Here is a 22,296-nt window from a genome sequence, read left to right as displayed (position 1 = left end):
TATTCAAATGGCTTGTGGCAGTGCTTGTTAAGAAGTCAGCAAAAACTGTCAGGACCACAGGATCTTATAAAGATTCTACTAGAGGCAAACTTTGTTCCAAAAATAGCTGGGAGATGAATTGTCTGGGAGCAACTTCATTTTAAGTGACCAAAAATGATAATGCCCAAGGAGGATAAGACACGATTCTGACTTGGAACAGTAGATCATGACTGAAAGACCAGAGCTGGAAATTCCAAGTTTCCTACTGTCTTTTCTTTCACAAATTAAAACATTTAGTGCGGGTAGGGATAAGCCTTTGTGATTTCCTTTCTTCATCCAACAAGTGTGAGGTGTTTAGAACATGATGCTTATCAGACAGGACTCAATCTGGAGTTCACAAACCCAAAGTAGCAATAGCTCTCAAAGCCCAGGCAGATATTTCCCAGAGGCATGATGTCAGTCTCAAGAAACAGCAGGAGGGAAGAAGAATAGGGAAGATTTAGTGAAAATCACTCCATCATAAATACAATCTAAACCACATGTCCTATTTGAGGGCCAGGGGTAAGACAAATAGTTTAAAACACTTTGCTATTCCTGGGAACTAGAACTCAGAGGAGGTTAACTGGCTTACTCAGGGTCACCCAGAAAACCAGGAAGAGAGCTGAAATTTAGTACCTTTGTTTCCTGATACCTGTTTTAGTGGTTTATTTTGATCAGGATGTGCTGGTATTCTATGCTTGGAATGCACGAGGGAGATGGTTCTCAGATCTTCTCTATGAAGTTTTCATTTGGTCAGGGGTGATCTATCGGTAGCTTTACCTCCAAATTCTCCTCCAGTTTAGTCTTCATATCATAATTGGTTCAGAACCCAAATTCTGCATAGTTCAGAAAAATGCTATTAGCAGTCTAGAAGAGATTTAATACTCTTAAGACTGCATTAGGGGATGATTTCCAAAATGGTGGTATGGAGAGCTTCACAGACTCACTCCTCAACAAAACAACCATACCTGGTGAAAATTATTTACCATTTAACATTGTTGTTCCGTAAAGGGAGATGAAAGCCAAGAAGATCAAAGGCTACCACCCCAATCCGGCGCCTCACTTGTAAAAAAAGGGTATTACTCCATGAGAAGTGGGTCACTGTTCCCTCAGAAGCTCTCAACAAGGGAACAGACTTTATTTGGAAAAGAATGTGGGGAAATTCAAACTGAAGAGAGTCTTGGAAAACAATGGAGATTTTGGTGATAAGCAATTAAGGGGGAGTTGGTATCTCTTTGAGAACAACAAGCCTGACTATAGGCCAGTTCATTTTACTAGAAAGGACCAGAGAAAAAGACAGCTAAGAAGAGCCCTCCTAGGATCAGAACAAATCTCAAAGACTGGCCTCAAAAACTACCTCTGCAGAGGGTCTTAAAATTAACTGGATCAGACTGTGTAGCAATGTATGCAACAAGCATTGTTGAAAACAACAGAGTGATTTGCTAACAACTAATAGAGCCTAATATCTAGGGATCATAACAACAAAGACAGACAATTTAGGGAGACTGGGGACAGAGACAGTCAAAGAGAACTATGCTAAAATCAACATCATCCCAGGATGACTGTACACGAGGCCAAATATGCATCTTCTGAGGAGCAACATCAGAGGTTTCAAACTGTAGGGAAATAGAATTTACCAAGATAGTTTAGCTCAGTCATGGAAGAAATAAAAAGGCAAATTACAACAATAAGCTCATAAGTTCAAAAATAAACAATAAGGTTGAGAGGATCAGTATCTAGCCTTGCTACAATATATTATCTAAAATGTTCAGTTTTCAACAAAAAACTTATGAGACATGCAAAGAAACAGGAAAGTGTAATGTGACCCAAACAGGAGGAAAAAAGCAGTCAATAGAAACACCCTGTGAGAGGGCTCAGATCCAGCTTAGCAGACAAGACTTCAAAGCAGCTATTATAAATATATTCAAAGAACTGAAGAAAACCAAACTTAAAGAAGCAAAAGAAGGTAGGATAAAAATCTCCCGTAAGATAATCAGTAAAGAGATGGAAATTATTATTATTTTTGAAAGAACCTAACGGATGTCCCAAGCCTGAAAATTGTGATAATTAGGAAAAAAAAAATCGCTAGAGGAGCTCAATAATATAATTGAACTGGCAGAAGAAAGAATCAGCAAACGAGATAGATAGCTATTACTTGATCTCAAGAACAGAGAGAAAGGAGGATGAAGAAGTAATGAACAGAACTTCAGAGAAATGTAAGAAGCATTAAGTACATATGTATAATGGGAGTACAGGAGAAAGAAAGGAGCAGAAAAAATAGAAAGAATGGCTGAAAACTTCTCAACTAATCCCAAGTAGAATAAACCTAGATCCACATTCAGACACATCATAGTAAAAATGATGAAGGAGAATATTTGGAAAACAGCAAGGATAAACTCATCACAAACCAGGGAATCCAAATAAGACTAATAGCTGACTTCTCACCAGAGACAATGGGGGCTAGAAAGCAGTGAGGTGGCATACTTAAAGTGCTGGGGGGAGGACTTCCCTGGTGGTCCAGTGGTTGGGAATACACCTGCAAATGCAGGGGACATGGGTTTGATCCCTAGTCTGAGAAGATTCCACATGCCCCAGAGCAACTAAGCCCATGCTCCTTGGAGCCAGGGCTCTACAAAAAGAGAAGCCACCCCAATGAGAAGCCCAGACACTGCAACTAAAGAAAGCCTGCAACAAAGACCCAGCACAGCCAAAAATAAATAAATAAATAAATAAATAAATATATATATATATATATATATTTTTTTTTTTTTTTTAAGAAACTAAAGTGCTGAGGGAAAAAATCTGCTCAAATCAGAATCTTTTATCCAGGAAACTATTTCTCAAAAATGAAAGTGAAATAGAGACATTCCCAATAAGCAAAATCTGAGAGAATTAATTGCCAGCTAGAGTTATATGAAACGAGGAAGTTCTTCAAACTGAACACAAGTAATCCCAGTCAGTAATTCAAATCCACACAAAATCCAAAGAGGACTAGTAAATACAATTATGTAAGAATAAAAGACAGTATATCAATGCATAATTTTTCTCCTTTTTTCTCTTTAATGATCTAGAAAGCAATTGTATAAAAGAACACATTTCACAATGGAGGTGGGTGGGAACGAAAAGCTATAGTAGAGTAAGAAGTGCAACAAGATGGTAACTCAAATCCACGGGAACAAATGAAGAGAACCAGAACTGGTAAATAAGAAGGCGATGAAACAAACCCTAAATATAACCTGCTTTCCTTTCTGTTTTTAACTTAAAAAAAAAGATATAAAATTATATTAATTCATAATTATAATATGTATTATTGGGTTTGTAACAAAACTATAAACCAATTAGATCTAACAGACATCTATAAAATGTTCCAACAACCAACAGCAAAGTACACATTCTTTTCATATGAATATAGACTATTCTCCAAGATAGACTATACTCTAGGTTATTTCAAAGGTTTGAAGTTATAAAAGGCGTGAGTTCTGACCACAATGGAAATAAAGTAGAATCAATAAGACAAGGAAATTTGATAAATACACAGATATCTGGATGGTAAATAATTTACTCCTAAATAACAAATAGGTCAAAAAAAAAAAAAAAACCTGATAAAGAAATTAGAAAATATTTTGAGATGAATGAAAATAAAAGCAAAACACAACAAAACTTATGGAATGTACCGAAGCAGTTCTTAGAAGGAAATGTACAGCTGTGGATGCTTATGTTGAAGAGAAAAAAAGAAAAGGATCTCAGATCAATAACCTATTCTTCCATTTTAGAAACTAGAAAAAGAAGAGCAAACTAAGTCCAAATCAAGCAGATGGAAGGAAGTAGTAGATTAGAGCAGAAATTAATAAAACAAAAGATAGGAAAGACAATAGAGAAAATGAACAAAACCCAAAGCTGGTTATTCGAAAAGATCAACAAAATGACAAACCTTTAGCTAGACTGACCAAAAAACGAAGAAAGAAGATTCAGATTACTAAAATCAGAAATAAAAGAGGACATTACTATCAACTCCACAAAAATAAAAAGGATTATACTAACTAGTTTTATATATGTATATATGTGTATAAAGGCAATGGCACCCACTCCAGTACTCTTGCCTGGAAAATCCCATGGACGGAGGAGCCTGGTAGGCTGCAGTCCACGGGGTCGCTAAGAGTCAGGCAGGACTGAGCGACTTCACTTTCAGTTTTCACTTTCATGCACTGGAGAAGGAAATGGCAACCCACTCCAGTATTCTTGCCTGGAGAATCCCAGGGACAGAGGAGCCTGGTGGGCTGCCGTCTATGGGGTCGTATAGAGTCGGACACGACTGAAGTGACTTAGCAGCAGCAGCATATATATATATATAATATATATATTATATATATAAAAATATAAATGATTCACTTTGATGTACACCTGAAAATAACACAACACTGTAAATCAACTATACTCCAAAAAGTCCTTTCTAAAATAAATAAAACCGTGTGAACCAATCTTAGGACCACATCAGGCATGCCCTACAAAAGCAACCTGGTTTCCTCCCAAAATGGATGTACCCAGAGGACCCTAAATTGCTTACAAAAACAATAAAAATCAATCACATTTGATACCCTAAAAAAATAAAATCAACAAAGAATTTGAATAAACATTCCTTTAAGGAAGATATACAAAAAAGGCCAATTAACAAGCACATGAAAAGATGCTCAACATCATTAGCCATCAGGGAAACACAAATCAAAACTAAAATGAGGGCTTCCCTGGCGGTCCAGTGGTTAAGAATCTGCCTTGCAACTCAGAGGACACTGGTTTGATCCCTGGTCCAAGAAGATCCCACGTGCCGTGGAGCAACTAAGCCTGTGCACCGCAACTACCGAGCCTGTGCTCTTGAGCCCTTGTGCCGCAACTACTGAAGCCCATGGGCCTTAGAGCCGGTGCTCCACAACAAGAGGAGCCGCTGCGGTGGGAAACCCACACACCTCGACTCGAAAGTAGCTCAGGCTCTCTGCAACTAGAGAAAGCCTGCATGCAGCAATGAAGACCCAGAGCACCCAAAAATAAAATAAAAACTAAATGAATAAAATAAATTAAAAAAAATGTTTTTAAATCTAAACTGAGATACCTCTTCGTACTCTCTAGGATGGCTATAATCAAAACGACAGATAATGTTAAGGTTTGGTGATGATGTGGAGAAATTGGAATTTTTATACATTCTGGTGGAAATATAAAATGGTATGCCACTTTGGAAATCTGTCTGGCAGCTCCTCAATAGACTACAACAGATGGATACTATATAACCCATCAACTTCTCTCCTTATTTACAACCAAAAGAAATGAAAATATATGTCAGCACAGAAACTGTACATGCATGATCATAGCAGCAGTACTCATAATGGTCTAAAATTAGAAACAATCCAGAGAAGCTGATTCCTGAACTAGAGTCCTGCTTCTCCATTCTTTGGCTATTGAAAATGGTTATGCTATTCCAGTCTACAAAAAAAGAAAGAAAAGGAGGGAGGGAGGAAGGAAGAAAGGAAAAAAGGAAGGAAGAAAACAATCCAAATGTCTATCAGCTGATGAATGGTTAAATAAAATATGGTATATCCATACAGTGGATGTTATTTGGCAATGAAAAGGAATGAATTACTGCAACATGGATAAACTTTGAACACACCATGCTATGTGAAAAAAGCTTGATTCCATTTATATGAAATATCCAGAAAAGCTACTTTATAGAGACAGAAAATAGAGTAGCAATTGCTTAATTGCTGAGGTTTGATGGAGGAGGTTAGGAGGAAATGCAGAGTGACTGCTAATGGGTACAAAGTTTCTTTTGGGGGGTGATAAAATATTCTAAAATTGACTGTGGTTATGTTTACACAACTCTGTAAATATAATAAAAATATTGAGCGGTATACTTTAAATGGGTGAATTGTATATTATGTGATGTATATCTCAAAAAAGCTGTTAGATATATATAGAAGGATGGATGAAAGATAGATACATGAACAAATGGATGGTTGGATGAATAGATGGATAGATAGATTAAAGTATTACTAGGACAAAGGATAAAAGAACACCTAAATCCAGATTTTGCCCAGATAGTAGAGTCAATAGTGATATAATATTTTGTTAATGAGGCTGCACCTAAAATGTTAATACAGAGCTCTTTGTTAAACTGGTCTAGATCTGACAACCAAGTTAGAAGATTTAGGGGACATTTTTTCTTTGCCCTAAGTCCAAACTTGAATCTTGCAGTGTTATCACTCTCCTCTGGGTGTGTTGATAAGAGAGCAATCAGGAACATTGGAGAGAATGGAGAAGAACAAAATAGCTGAACTAATAGCTGAACTTTGTAGTGTGAGGGAGAGTTGCCCTCGTAAATTGATGATGCTGCCTGGAAGGAGAAAAGAGAGGGAAGGAAGAGGGTGGAGAGAGAAGGAGGATGAGGAAGGACCAGCGACCCTACTCACTGTAAATGTAGATCTCTGCCTACAATCAAGGTACTGTCCCCTCTAGCAGAGTAGGAAGGAGAGGATAGAAAGAAGATTCATGTTCCTCTCTTGATGCTTGTAGTCAGAGGAAGGTTCCTGACAGAGATACAGAGATGCAGGTAGCAGAGAAGACAGGTCAAACCAAACCTGAGCAGAATACCTTGGTGAGTAAGAATGCTTCACAGTGCCATTAAAATCAAAGATCCATGAGAAGAAGCTGTTCATTTCAAGATTTCCAAGGAAGATTTTAACCCATAGGGAAATTGAAGAATTATTAAAGCAATTTGTGTTTTATAACAAGGTTACAATTGTTGGTATAAATGAAGCGCTTTGCAGATGTTATCAGGTATTTTGGGCAGGGGAAGCCATGAATTTACTATATTAGTGCTCTGGGTGGTTCTTTTTCAAAGTCTTCTTCTTTTCTCTTCTGGGTGCACTTCTAGTCAGGGTTTACTAAAGTTCTCTTCACGAAGTATGAGGATGGAGATGAACTTCAAAACTGTACAGGAGAGACACAATCTTGACTTGCATTATGGTGCATTGTTTTGTAAAAAGGAAGTGACCTACAGTGCCTTTGGTGAAAATAGTCCTTTTCCTTTCTGTTTAGCTCCCAGAGCTGCAACAATTCTTGACCTTTCAGTGCAATTAAGCAGCCCAAACCCCAAGGGAGGACGTAGGGGTAGCAGAGGAGCCAGTTATAGCTGAGAGCAATGATTCTCTGTGCAGATTTCCGGCACTCTGGTTTTGGGTTGAAACTTTTGCTTCTCCCTTTTGAACTTTCTTTTCAGCTGCTTTTTTTATATGTAACACCTCTGTTAGGGTTACATGACTCTAACCACCAACACTCATCCTGTGCCACTGTCCTCCTTACCCTGGACATTCTGGCCTTCCAGAGAGCATCACCTCAAAGTAACTTATATCTCCAGTTCAGAATTCCAATCATTGTTTGTGCTGTTTTACAGAAGGGTGATTTGTCCGTGATTCCTTTGCAAAATTCTGATAGAGAGAAGGAATCAGAATAGTATAATGAATATCCAATATTCATCACCTAGATCAAACAATTGCTAAAAGTTTGCCAGATGTTCTCAAGTTTTCCTTTTTCTTCTTTTTTGCTGAAGTTATTTAAAGCAAGTTATAGAAGCATATGGGGCTTTCCTGGTGGCTCAGATGGTAAAGAATCTGCCTGCAATGCAAGAGATCCGAGTTTGATCCCTGGGTTGGGAAGATTCCCTGGAGAAGGGAATGGCAACCCACTCCAGTATTCTTGCCTAGAGAATTCCATGGACAGAGGAGCCTAGAAGGCTATAGTTTATGAGGTTGCAAGGAGTCAGATACGACTGAGCAACTGAAGCTTTCACTTTTCACTCATAGAAGCATATATATATATATATATATAAAATATATTTCCCCCCTAAATATTTCAACATTCATCTCTAAATAATATACACATCTTTGTTAGGTACACAGTTCCATTATCACATTTCACACAATTCATATAACTTCTCAATAGTATTTAAATACCCACCCACATTCAAATATTCACTATTTGTTCCCAAAATATCTTTTTAAAAATATGTGGTAAAGTATACATAATGTAAAATTTACCATTTTAAAGTATTCAATTCAGTGGCATTAAGTAAATTCACTACGTGTAATCACCACCACTATTTCCAAAACTTTTTCATTATGCCAAACAAACTATATACCCGTTAAGAATGTCTCCCTTTTTTCCTTCCCCCCGCAAATATCTTTTAAAGATGGCTAACTAAACAAGGTCCACATATCTCATTTGGTTCTGGTGCTTCTTAAGGCTCCTAATCTAGACCTGTCTCACAGCACCACACCCACATGCATTTTCTTTTCATGACATTGACTTATCAACCATTCTGGGCAAATTGTTCTACAGAATGTCCCACTTGCTAGATTTGTCTGATTGTTTCCTCTTGGTGTTGTTAAACTTGTTCTTCTGTCCTCTGTATTTCTTGTAAACTCAAAGTTGGATCTAAAAACTTGAGAAGAATCAGATTAAACATTTTGGTAAGAATTCTCCATTGGGGAATGCTGTATACTTCTACTGCCTCGTATTAGGCCTACATTATATCTGAATGTCCCACTACTAATAAAGCTAATACTGATCACTGGGTGAAGGTGATGAGAGCCAGTTTAAAAAATGGGTTTTAAAAAGAGAACCTGTCTACTTGTACTGTATTAAAATGATCATCCCTACTTTGAATGTTCAGATAAAAGGGCTCTGAGTTGTTGCCTGACACCTAGGAGACAGCCTTTATCCTGTGTAAAGGATAAGAAGATTAAGACTGAGGTTTTATCCTCTTTATGGAGTTGATGCAGGAGCTCGTTTATCTCGGAGGTTGGTCAGTCAGGGCAGAACTTTCTGGAATATGAAGTCTAGCAGAGACTACTTTTTCTCTGAGCCCAGAAAAAGGTACTCTGAAATCAGTCATTAGTCAGAATTTAGCTATGAATAAACAAATCTTTTTGCTAACACGTATTTAAGACAGAACACTTTGGGGAGTTCAGATACAGAAGACTCTTTTATGGCATTTTAAAATAACTCTCCGTTCGCCTTCCATTCCTCCCCCCAACCAAAACCACTTTAGACTCTAAACAATTAAGGAAGAGCATTTTCTTTGGATGCAAAATAGCCAGATCTTTAGATGTTTCTTGAGTACTGTTCAAATTCAAGGGTGAGGAAAAAGTATGCATCTGTTCTCTTTGGTTGATGTTTACTTCTTATCTTTGAGTTGCTATAAATAACTAATCCATTGAACATATAAGCAACTAGGTTAAAGGAGTTCATTACTAAAAGTAAGAATTTGGGTTTCTAAGGAAGATGAGTTATTTTAAAATCTCCAAATAAACACTTTCATTTTACAATAGTTAAATATCCAGCCAGTTAAACTTTGCTCAAGGTTGTCCTGTATTTCTGGATATCCAGAAGGGCTTTTAGGTTACTATTGCTTGATTGCTTTTTATGTTTGTTTTTGTTATTTGTTTTTCAGCTAGCACAAAAACAAGGGAGTTGTTGGAAATTTTCTGCATATCAGGAGAGAACTTAATCTTAGGATACTGGCCTAACAATTTTCATTTTACTACTGGAATTAGTAATATCCTTTTTCTCCATTTATTCTGTAATTTTTAAAGCTTTTGGCTTGCAAGTTACCAGTTAGATAGGGGAGGCAGTAAAGGTACTTTTTCTGGGATCTCAGAGTCAGATAGTAATGGACTTACTTGAACCATGTCCAATACTTTAAAAAAGCCTAGAAGACATTGTATATTTACTCACAATAAAGCCTGAGCAGATTGACTAAGTAATGCAAAGCGTTTCTCTTTTGTGGGGAGGCAGAGGTCTGGAATATGGGGGATTATGTCACACTGACTCATAATAAAGATGTGTCTTCACAATATGAATTTCTGGTTGGTTGTGTGTATTATCTGTAGGGTAGAGAATCTATTGGCAAGAATGTGGGTATGGAGGTAAGACCAATCAGAATTTAGTTTCTAACAGTAAGACTTGGGCTAATTATTTAACACATCTGAACTTTAGTTTACTCGTCTGTAAGATGGGGTAATCGTTTCTATTTTTCAGAGTATTTGAGGATTTTAGATAATGTGTGTAAAGCACATATTAATGCAATACCTGGTACCTAAAAATTCTTAGTATATTTTCTTTAGTAGATGAAACTCTTTCAAAGCTTATAGCTTTGGGGGGGAAATGAATCTGATCATTGAGATAATAGGTTGGGAAGCACTCATGTAACAGCTTACATGGTCACACAGATTCCCCCTGAAGAACTCCTGCCAAGTCTGCACAAGGAGTCCACACATCCTTTGTGTTAATCAAAGATCCTATCTTGAGGGAGATAGCCTTAGGTCAGTTCCCCAACCATACCTTATCAACATTTCCTTAAGTCCACCTGTCTGTCTGTGGGTGTGTGCTCAGTCTCGTCTGACTCTTTGCGGCCCCATGGATTATAGCCCAGTTCCTCTGTCAATGGAATTTTCCATGCAAGAATAATGGAGCAGGTTACCATTTCTTTCTCCAGAGGATCTTCCCGACCCAGGGATAGAATCTGCATCTTTTGAGTCCCATCATTGGCAAGTGGGTTTTACCACTAGCGCCACCTGGGAAGCCTTATTTGTCTGCTGGATTCCTATGTGATTTTAGAGAGAGCTGTGGTACTTCAAGAAGTACCAGGTCTTAACTGTGTGTGAAAGTTGCTCAGTCGTGTCTCTTTGCGACCCCATGGTCTATACAGTCCGTGGAATTCTCCAGGCCAGAATACTGGAGTGGGTAGCCATTTCCTTCTCCAGGATCTAACTGTAGCCAGAGATTTTAGGTGGGAAGACAAAGGAATGGAGTGCCTTGGAAAAAGGGATAGAAGATGAGGTTTTAGAAAATTTAGAGGATCATTATAGTTTAGTTTGTACCTCTTGAAAATAGGGCAAGAGAATTTATTTCTTGAAAAGTACTATTTCAAGACTGATTCTTTCATCTAAGCCCTCAGGGACTCTTCTCCTAAATCTCTTACCTTTTCCTCCCTCTGAATCATGACCAACTTCCAGTTCATCCCTTTATCTATGCACTTTCAAGATAGGGAGATCAGTTGCCCCTTTCGTTAATGGGATCAGGTTTACAGGTAGAAGCTACCTAGCATTTCCTAGGGCTATTGTCGCAGGCCCCTGCAAAATTTCATTTGGTAGAGAATCAATACAATGATGACCTGTAGAATCCAGCTTTAAAGCTTGGTGTTTTATCGAGCAGGCCATATGAATTTGGTATATCCCATTTCAAGCTGAATTTATCCCTTGTTATTTTAAAAGCTATAACAAGTTGTTTTTTAAAATGTTTTCAATCAGCACATCTTATTTATTATCCTTAACACCCGAGGCTACTTGAAGAAGGATTTAATTTTCAAAGTCCGGCAAGTAAACAAAAGTTTCCCAATAACATCTTCAGGCAAGCACTAAAAGGCCTCATTTTTTTTTTTTTTTGCCACAGTGCTTGGTTGGCTCCCCCATAATTTCATTAGTATTTTATTCAACCAAACCTTGCATAATCACTTTAAAAATATACCTTCAAACACAAAGTTACTTACTAGTTGATTTTTTCTTCTTCATAATTACCATGTTTAGTAAAAAGCAAAACAGGTTTTAAATGTTGTGCTATCTGACTAGGGGCTTCACAGGTGGCGCAGTGGGAAAGAATCCGCTTGCCAGTGCAAGAGACTCAGATTCGATCTTTGGGTTGGGAAGATCCCCTGGAGGAGGTAATGGCAACCCACTCCAGTATCTTTTGGCTGGGAAATTCCATGAACAGAGGAGCCTAGTGGGCTACAGTCCATGGGATCACAAAGAGTTGAACATGACTAAGTAACTAAGCACACACATATTATCTGACTAGATCCTAAGCACATAAATTTGAATGGACTATACTGAGGGTTCATATGATAACTATGTTTGGGAGATGATTATTCACTGTACTCTCAAGAGTATGAAAACCCCCAGAGGGGACTAGTTAGATAAGCAGAGACTCACATGCATGGCTTTAGCTCTATGGGAATGTCTAAGCTTTAAATGTAACTCTAGAATTCTGCTAAATATGATATTCCCTTATGTTGAGCTTTGTCTCTGATATCGTCTTTTGTCTTGATCCTCTGAAGCTGGAGACTGAGACTCTTGAAATTTACCCTAGCCTCTCTTCCTACTTGTGACCAGGAGGAAAGTTCAGAAATAGGATGTATTAGTCAAGATAAGCTAACTGTTATAACAAGGGACTTCAAAATAATGGTTTGGCCCAATGAAAAGCTATTGTTCTTGACTATATAGTATAATATAAATTAGTAGGGGTGGAGATGTGTGGCATGCAGTGGTAAATCTATGCAGTAATTCACAGACTTCTTCCAACACATGGCTCTAGCTTCCTCTAGGTTCTCAGAATCCTCTCCATTCAGCCAGTGGGTAGGGAGAGAGCCTGCTGTATATTACACAGGAGGCTTTCCATGGGCCAGACCTGGAACTGGCATCCAGTCCTTCCACCCACTTTCTATTTGCCAGAACTCTGGCATATAGCTCTGCCCAATTTCAAAAGAGGCTAGGAAGCTTAGTCCATCTGTGTGCTGAGCTCATAGCAGTTCCTGCCACAGTGGGAGACAGATAGCTCCTCAGGGCAGGCCAGTGGTTTCAAGCTCATGTATCATCAAAGGTTTGCAAAAGTGTACTGTCTTATTTTTCAGGTTACTTGATGCCTAGACCTACCATTAACACCTTGGTCAGTTCATACAAAAAATCCGTCAGTATCAGCACCGACTTTGTTACCATCACAGATCAGTTCACACTGCAAACTTACTTGTTTATGTTTAGGACTTCCCAGAGTTTCAGGATACCTGGCCAAGCCCGTGCAGAGGTTCTGATTGGAAGTTGCTTATGCATTTGCACTTTGTCCTTCTTGTCAAATGCTTCTCATGACAAAGTCTGGGAAGTAATCCCCTTGAAGCCATCTGCAATATCTAATCCAAACTTTGTCACATGGGACCTATGAGAATAAATGTATTATAAACATTGTAGAATTGTCTCTCATCTCAGTTCAGTTCAGTTGCTCAGTCATGTCCGACTCTTTGCAACCTCATGGACTGCAACACACCAAGCTTCCCTGTCCATCACCAACTCCCGGAGCTTGCTCAAACTCATGTCCATCGAGTCGGTGATGCCATCCAACCATTTCATCCTCTGTTGTCCCCTTCACCTCTTCAGAAACTATGAAAAACATGTTTTCGTCTTTTCTCAATATGTTTTTCACAGTTGTCACGACTCCGTAATTGTCTGCACTCTTGCTTCCTGCTTCTCTCATTAACCAATTTATAAAGGTTATTTCATAGTACAGCCATTTTAGAGACATCCATTTGTCCTAATTTTACTCACAGGCAACTATAGCCACTGAGATTCTAGTTTCCTCCAATTATGTTTGTTCATCTTCTTATATAAAGAGGATGATGACATAGCTTGTACGAGGTAATGATAGTAAGAGTCCCGATGTGCGCTCTGTTCTGTTTTTCTAGTTGTGGTGTAAGTTTTCACCTCCCCATCAACACTTTTCTCTTGTAATGTAAGCCATGTGCTTATTGTGCGGCTCATGGGATTAAGGGTGCCCGTCTTCATTCATTTCTATATCCTTTCACTCTTCCTGAAATATTTACTGAGTTCCTACTATGTGCCAGATGGTGTGCTAGATGGTGGAGTCAGATCAAAGAACAAAATGTATATGGTCCCTACCCTCAGGGAGATGCTAAAGGAATATTGATAATAATATAAAATATTGATTATAATTGTAACATTTGTATGGAAAGCTTATTTTCCTTTTAGCATTATGGATAAGATTGAATCATCAATATACTTTGTAAACTGAGGTTTTGTTCCTCTGTAAAAACCAACTTCTTTTCCTTAAGGCATTCATTCATACACTCACTGATAATATTCATTAACATTAATTCATTAAATCTCATTGTAAAACTACTATTACCAAGCACTCCGCAGTGGCGCAGTAGTAAAGAACGCGCCTGCCAATGCATAAGACACAAGAGATGCGGGTTCAATCCCTGAGTTGGGACGATCTCCTGGAGAAGGAAATGGTAACCCACTCCAGTATTCTTCCCTGGAAAATTCCATGGACAGAGGAGCCTAGTGGGCTACAGTTCAGGAGTTCGCAAAGAGCTGGACACAACTTAGTATGCACACATGCATGCTGCTGCTGCTAAGTCGCTTCAGTCGTGTCCAACTCTGTGCGACCCCAGAGACGGCAGCCCACCAGGCTTCCCCGTCCCTGGGATTCTCCAGGCAAGAACACTGGACTGGGTTGCCATTTCCTTCACCAGTGCATGAAAGTGAAAAGTGAAAGTGAAGTCGCTCAGTCGTGTCTGACTCCTAGCGACCCCATGGACTGCAGCCCACCAGGCCCCTCTGTCCATGGGATTTTCCAGGCAAGAGTACTGGAGTGAGGTGCCATCGCCTTCTCCGACACATGCATGCTAAGATTTCCAAATACAAAAATAAAAAGACAGTATTTTTGCCCTTAAGGCTCATAGTCCAGTTGAGTAGACTGGCAAGCAAACCACACAGTACATTATGATAATTGTCATAATGGGGAAATGTGAAAAGTGCATGAGGCATAGAAAAAGAAGGACCTAGAACTGCAATGGAAATGAACTTGGGCAAACTCTGGGAGATGGTGAGGGACAGGGACGCCTGGCATGCTGCAGTCCATGGAGTTGCGAAGAGTCAGACACAACTGATGACTGAACAACAGAACTGCCTGTGTAGGTCAGAGAAGACTTCACAACGAAGGTAGCACTTGGACTGAGGTTTGAAGGGTGAATAAGACATTACTAAGCACAGATCAAGGAAGGGCATGAAATGCCTAGCTGACCATCCAAGACTCATGCTCTTCTTCCATAGCATCAAATGTTCTGGGAGTTGGCCCAACCAGTTTCTAATGCCTTATACTTCTGGGAGAATCAAACGATTGGTTCTCATTAATTGGATGTGAGCAGAAGTGATGTACATCATTTCTCGGCCAGGATAAGAATAGGTGTGCCTTTTCTTCCTTGTCTTTCCTAGCTATTAGCTTTGGAAGTAAAGGACTCTGAAACTTAGAGGATGGAGGAGCTGCAAAATAGAAGGACCCTGGGTGGAAGGTGGCTTGCCACACTGAACTGTTACTTGACTAATCTATTACATTAATCTATTGACCCTACATAGCTTGTTTGTATAGCAGTGAGCTCTATTTTAATTAATATAAAGTAAACAATATGTGAAAAGACTTACTGATGAGTCTAGCACAGAATACATGCTCAGTAAGTATTTGAAATTGCACGGGGCATACAAATAGACCAGTATAGCCAGAACAGAATACGTGATTGGTGAGAGCAAGAGGAGGGCAGCTGAATAGCTAGGCATGGACTGATCTCAAAGAACCTTGAATGTCATGCTAAAGAATTTAGGTTTAATCTTGTGGAAGGAAAGCCAATGAAAATATTGAAAAGGTTAGAGGCAAGATCTCCAATAAACACAACACCCAAGAACCTGCTGTGATTTTCTTTAAATGTAAGGTGGGAATATTAAGATGAAAGATAGGATTTCAGAACCAGAAGGCACCATGGTTTAATCAAACCTCATTTAACAAATGAGGAAAGTGAGACCCAGAGAATTTGAGTACCTTTGTCAAGGTCACCCAGCTAAAACTTGGCAGAGCTGGAGACTAGAAGGCTAGTCTCTTATTTCCAGCCCTACAGCATTGCTCTTTCCACTGTGCCACAGTGCTTCAAAGCAGTGGAGACCAGCTGGTGTGCCTGTGTTTTCAGTCCCCTAATGAAGACATTGGGGATTTGGAGGCTGGGTATTTACCATGGAAGGCTGTCTTCTCTGTAATTCCTCATCTGGTTTGAACCACTATTTTGGAAAAGGTCCATTTTTTAGCATCAGATTTCCCTAGAGGACAATTGGGAATGTGCTCAGTGGCCTGTGGGGTGCCCTTGCACTTTCTGAGCTTTTGTTGGGAGGTTGAGAAGAAAGTAGCAGTGGTTTGAGCTCCTGGAAATGCTCCTGGTCCTTAGGCATCTGGGGAGTAGTTGGCCCTCTCAGTTGGCTGTGGTTTAGCCTGCCAGCAGACTGTCCTCCAGGGGTCACATCAAAACATCTTCCTCAGCTTGTCTCTTTAAAGGGTCAGCCCCTACGACTGGCATTTTAAAATCATTTTCTGTTCATCAGTTCAGTACTTCTGGTTTTCATATACTGATAAGCTGATTCATTATTCAACATAATTATTCTTACTCCATGTGCTATCCAGAGCAATATGACATACATTTGTTTGTTTTTTTAATAGCAAGTGGATGCAAAAGGACAACCATGATGAGGCCAGTCTCAGGGAAGCATGACATGTGATCTGACCTAATGAGGATTGGGTATTATTGAATTATTTTACAACTGGGGGAATCCAGAGCACAAGTTGGGGGGCAGGGAAGGCCATTTGTCCAAAAGTCCCCAAGAAAACTGGGGAAAAATACATTTCTTGATGTTTCTTTGTAATTTCCTTGCTCCTTGTTTTTTGGTTGTATCCTGGTTTCCTCCCTTGCACTGATAGATTAAGGTTAGGATGATAGATCAAATGGTTGCTGCTGCTGCTGCTAAGTCGCTTCAGTCGTGTCCGACTCTGTGCGACCCCATAGACGGCAGCCCACCAGGCTTCCCTGTCCCTGGGATTCTCCAGGCAAGGACACTGGAGTGGGTAGCCATTTCCTTCTCCAGTGCAGGAAAGTGAAAAGTGAAAGTGAAGTCGCTTAGTCCTGTCTGACTCTAGTGACCCCACGGACTGCAGCCTACCAGGCTCCTCTGTCCATGGGATTTTCCAGGCAAGAGTACTGGAGTGGGGTGCCATTGCCTTCTCCAAGATCAAATGGTTAGGATGAAATATTAAGAAAGATAAGATTGTTGCCTCAGTCGCTGAGGAGTGCCTTGGTGCCACCTGAAAACAATGTCTTATGCAGTGGAAAATGCTTGGGCTTTGAAGTCAGAGACATCAGCCACGCTTTAGCTGTGAGACTTTGGCAAATTCTTAACCTCTCTGAGCCTCAGTTTCTTTTTCTGTGAGATGGGAAAATAATGTAAAATATGGGGATGGTTTTAGGGATTAAATAAGTGAACATATGTAAAACATGTTTTAGTGCTGGGCACATAGCTGGCTCTTAACAAGTATTATTTCCTTTTTCAAGTTTCTGAGAAGTTCCAATTCTTTCCCCCAATCCCTATCCTGGGTTCTGGTCAACTGGTAAAATGAAACAAAAGAGTGAGCAGATAGGGACCAAAATGCCACTTCGATTGTTGATAAAGGCTGTTTATTGTAGGAGATAATGGATTGCTAAATACTAAATGAGTTAGGTCAACTTGTTTACCCAGTCACAAGTAAAATTTGACCAGAGTAGGACCTCTCACGCTGGGAGTAGCAGTGGGAGCAGGAAGGGGACCCTGCCCCCGGAGGACTAATACTAAGGTGATATCCTCACTGTGGGCAGGTAGATACATAACCTTCTGAAAGAAAGGAGAAGCTAAGCTGAACCTGCCATGTGTACTTTGCAATTCACAAAGCAAATTAAGCCCCTCCCCTAAGGAGGAGGAATAAGAGAGGAGTAGACAGAGGCCACGGAGAAGGCAATGGCACCCCACTCCAGTACTCTTGCCTGGAAAATCCCATGGATGGAGGAGCCTAGTAGGCTGCAGTCCATGAGGTCGCTAAGAGTCGGACACGACTGAGCAACTTCATTTTCACTTTTCACTTTCATGCATTGGAGAAGGAAATGGCAACCCACTCCAGTGTTCTTGCCTGGAGAATCCCAGGGACAGAGGAGCCTATTGGGCTGCTGTCTACGGGGTCGCACAGAGTCGGACATGACTGAATCGACTTAGCAGCAGCAGACAGAGGCCAAGAGAGTCAAATGTCCACAAGGATGGAAACCTCAGAAGTGTCTCCCTCAGTATCTCCCTTCTCTTGACCCCCTCCTCTCATTTTGTGCTACTTCTTAGCCACACTGCTCATGAAGGACACAGCTATCAGTGTGTCACTGTGGGTAGCCTCAGAGCACAAATGTTGGGGAAAAGGTGGGGAAGAGAAAGGGAGATATTGGGTTGAGTCATTGGGGGAGAAAGAGAGGTGGCCACATAAATCCAGAAAGAGTAGCCTAAATTTAGAATTGGGAATTAGAGGTCTGAAGGGAGGATCTCTAACAGATTTGACCTCTGAGTCCCGGAACCATATCTCCTGGAGATGATTCTCAGTCCCAGCATTGGGTTATATACCCTCTGCCTCAGTTTTTAGTTTTTAAAATGTAAGCATATTTTGTGATTGTAAACTAGTATGTGATCACTTTGGAAAATTCAGAAATAACAGAGAAGTATAAAGAATAAATAAAAAATAATCCATAGTCTCACCACAAAGAGGAACTAATATTAACTTGGACTATATTTCTATTAAGTCTTTCTTCTATGCATATCATTATACAGATATGGTGATTCTCTCTATACATGTTAAATTTGCATGCTGAATTTTTACTTACTATTATAATCATTTCCCCATGTTATTAAAAGTTCTCAGTAATTAACATCATTTTAAATGACATTTTCCCTGGTTATAAGCAGATCTGGATCAGTCTCTACCAATTTATGAAAATCCCATGGGTCTGGAGAGATCTTCTAAGTGTTTACCTTCTTGAACAGGTGAATAGGGCATTTTCAAAGGCCAGGGCTTTATGGGCCTGTTCATGGTAACTATTGCACTAAACTTGAGCTTCTAGAGAGTTCTCATATTTCTAGCAATTGATTATATAAGTGATCAAAAGATGCCACTCTGCAAAATACAATAATTCAAAGCATAGGCCTTTCTTATACACCACAGCATTGTTACACACTCAAAAAAACCATTGTGTTAGTTTGCTATAGCTGCCATGACAAAACACCTTAGCCTGGGTGGTTTAAACAGCAGCAGTTTATTTTCTCACAGTGCTAAAGGCTAAAAGTCCAAGATGTCAGCAGGTCTCACTGCTCCTGAAACCTCACTCCTTGGCTCGCACGTGTCTGCCTTCTTGGTGTGTCCTCAGATGTTCTTTTCTCTAGGCGTGGGCAGTCCTGGTGTCTTGCTGTGCATATTGAATTAGGGCCCACCTTAAAGACTTCATTTTAACTTAACCTCATTAAAGACCTTATCTATCAATACAATCTATAGTCTTTCGTGAATAGCTTCTTTTGCTTAGCATAATGTTTTCAAAGATTATCCATGTTGTCACATACATCAGTACTTCATGCAGAAAATGTTCCATTGTATGCATGTAAAACATTTTGTTTACCCATTCATCACTTCATGGACATAGGTTGTCTCCACTTTTTAACCACTGCAAATAACCCTGCTATGAACATTCATGTATAAGCTTTTGTGTGGAGCTATGTTTTCATTTCTCTTGAGTACGTGCCTGGGAGTGGGATTGATGAATATTATGGTAAGTCCATGCTTAGAATTTTGAGAAACTACCAAACTGTTTTCCAAAGTGGCTGCATCATTTTACATGCCCACCCACAGTGTGTGAGGGTTCCAATTTCTCTATATCCTTACAAACACTTGTTATTGTCTGTTCTTATTATAGCCATCCTTGTGGGCGTGAACAGCTATCCCTTGTGAGGTTTTGACTTGCATTTCCCTAATGACTAGTGATGCTTAGTGTCTCTTCTTGTGTGTATTGGCAATTTGTATAGATTCTTTGGAGGAATTTCATTCAAATTCCTTGCCCATGATTTAACTGGGCTGTCTTCTTATTATTGAGTCATAATACATTTGTATATATTCTAGATATAAGTTCCTTGTCAATTTACAATTTGCAAAGGTTTTCTCCCATTCTGTTGTTGTCCTCTTACTTTCTTGATGGTGTTCTGTGAAGCACAAAAGTTTTTAATTTTGAAGTCTGATTTATTTATTTATTTTTTGGTCACATCTGCTTTTGGCAGCATATCTAAGAAACCTTGCCATATCCAAGGTCATAAACATTTTCTCTGTTTTCTTCTAGGAGTTTTGTAGTTTTAGCTCTTACATTTAGGTCTATGATCCATTTTGAGTTAATTTATTTGTATGGTGTAAGGTATAGCCCAACTTCATTCTTTTACACGTGGATACCCAGTGGACACAACTGAGCCGCTGAACTGAACTGAACTGAACCCAGTTGTTTCAGCAGTATTTATTGAGAAAACTACCTTTTGCCTATTGAATTGTCTTGGGTCCCTTGTCAAAAAAAGTAAATTGACCATGTACTTGAGGGTTTATTTCTGGACATTCAGTTCTATTCCTTTGATCTAAACATGAGTTCTTATGCCTTATACCTTGATTTCTGTAGGTTTTTTATAAGTTCTGAAGTCAGGAAATGTGTATCTTCCAAATTTGTTCTTCCTTTTCCAAAATGTTTTGGTTATTCTGGGTTACATTTCCATATGAAATGTAGCATCAGCTTGATGATTTCTGAAAAAAAAGAAGAGAAAAAAGGAAAAAAGAAAAAGCAGTAAGATATGAAGAGGATTGCATATTCTGACTGTTCATTGCTATTGTATAGAAATACAATTGATTTTTGTATATTGTTCTTATATCCTGCCACATTTCTGAACTTGTTTTTATCTTATATTCTTAATCATATGCTTTACTGCTTAATCTGTGTTAAATATTATAAAAAATACAAAAATGAACAAGATATGATCCCTATTCTGAAGAAGCTGATAGCCTAATTCAAGAAGTAAGACATAAACTTATTGAGTGAATAATTGCCTATTTCAGCAACGTGCAGGAAAGTACAGAATTACCAAATGAACACCACAGATAATTAGAGCTCTAGAAAAGTTCAGGGGATGGAGAGACAATTAAAAGTTAGAGAGTCTGAAAAAAACAGAGTAGAAAGGATCTGAAGGCTCACTGATACGAGCCATCCCTATAAACAAACTTTGAATTTCAATATTTGAGAATCCTAAAAGTTTCAAGAGATCCCTCTGCTATGGATGACCCTCAGAGTTACCTATGCAACATATATGTAATATCCAGATTTAATAAATTATATCAACTTGCCATATTTGCTTAAGGTTTTTAAGCTATAAGTAAAACATTTTAGTTACAAAAAAAGGCCCTTTCATTCCATCTCTCCTCAGAGATAGCCAGTTTCTTAAAGATAGTGAGAATCCTTCCCACATATGTTTTTACATTTTTGCTACAAATATATACATTTTAGGTGTTTAAACATGTACATAAATGGTGTACATATTTTTCTAGAACTTTTTTCAACATCATGCTTTTAAGATTTATCCATGTGATACTTGTAGAGCTAGTTCATTTTTTATAACATAGTAATAACATACTATATAGTACTGCAATATAGTCTCATTGTATAAATATTCTAGAATGGATGATCTATAGGTGGATATTTGTTATGTCTAGTTTTTTGCTGTTTCAAATTGTTATATAATTAATGTTCTGGTGTATGCCTCCATAGGCTCCTGTATAAGAGTTCTTCTAGGGAGTATATCTAGAATAGAAGTTATTAAGGAATAGACTATGCATTCTCAACTTCGCTAGATTGCTCTCTAGATTATTCTCCACAGATGCTGAACTACTTCTTACTCTCATCAATGATATATGAGAATTTCTCTCATTTTATAGTTTAACCAACAGTGTCAAGTTTTTTTTTTTTAAACTACACATATCTGGGTCCTATTTTCACAGATTCTGTTAGGGTAACTCTGGAGTGTGGTTTGAAACAGGTGATACTGAAACCCAGTAATTATGAATAAATTTGTATCATTGAGAGCATCAGCTCTATGTACGTATGCACAGTCTAATATGGTGAAAGGGCTCTAGCACTTTGTTGGTAACATCTATATTGGATAGATGGATTTATCTGTACTTAGATCCTTGAAGATGGGTAGAGAAGTACCACTGCCCAACATATGTTGTAGATGTTGGGTGTATAATTGACCAGCCCACTGACTGGGGACTTAAAGTCCCACCTTTGACAGCTGGGTTGATGGGGGACTATGTTAGCTTTCTGGGAGCTGTCTTGCCTTTTACTAGGTGTGTGGCTGGGTGCCAGTTGTCAGGACTTGCATACATGCCATCGCTTAGGGCAGGGTGCGTGTCAGCGATGTCTGCCAGCCCGCTGGGTGGTGTCACTGTGTGGAGCATTTGTGGCTTTTTCAAAGCCCTGAGGAATCTGAGAAG

At 39.1% G+C, this 22,296-nt stretch overlaps 1 protein-coding gene and 1 long non-coding RNA gene across 9 annotated transcripts in view; one reads left to right on the top strand and one right to left on the bottom strand.

Annotated features, from left to right (window-relative positions):
* Positions 1 to 22,296, top strand: part of MKLN1 (muskelin 1) — a 396,990-nt gene that overhangs the window by 125,587 nt on the left and 249,107 nt on the right. The gene's annotated exons all lie outside the window — the stretch shown is intronic.
* LOC147373793 (uncharacterized) overlaps positions 19,024 to 22,296 on the bottom strand; it is a 37,398-nt gene continuing 34,125 nt past the window's right edge. For both annotated transcript variants that reach the window (XR_015162138.1, XR_015162139.1), the window contains one exon: positions 19,024 to 20,556. This is a non-coding gene — a long non-coding RNA (uncharacterized LOC147373793). The remainder of the gene's footprint in view (positions 20,557 to 22,296) is intronic.

Source organism: Bos grunniens, chromosome 4 (genome assembly GCF_055505025.1).
Source record: "Bos grunniens cultivar Pamir isolate PY7600 chromosome 4, Bosgru_T2T1.0, whole genome shotgun sequence".
In the NCBI taxonomy this organism is placed as follows: Eukaryota; Metazoa; Chordata; class Mammalia; order Artiodactyla; family Bovidae; genus Bos; species Bos grunniens.
This window is presented reverse-complemented; position numbering and strand designations above follow the sequence as displayed.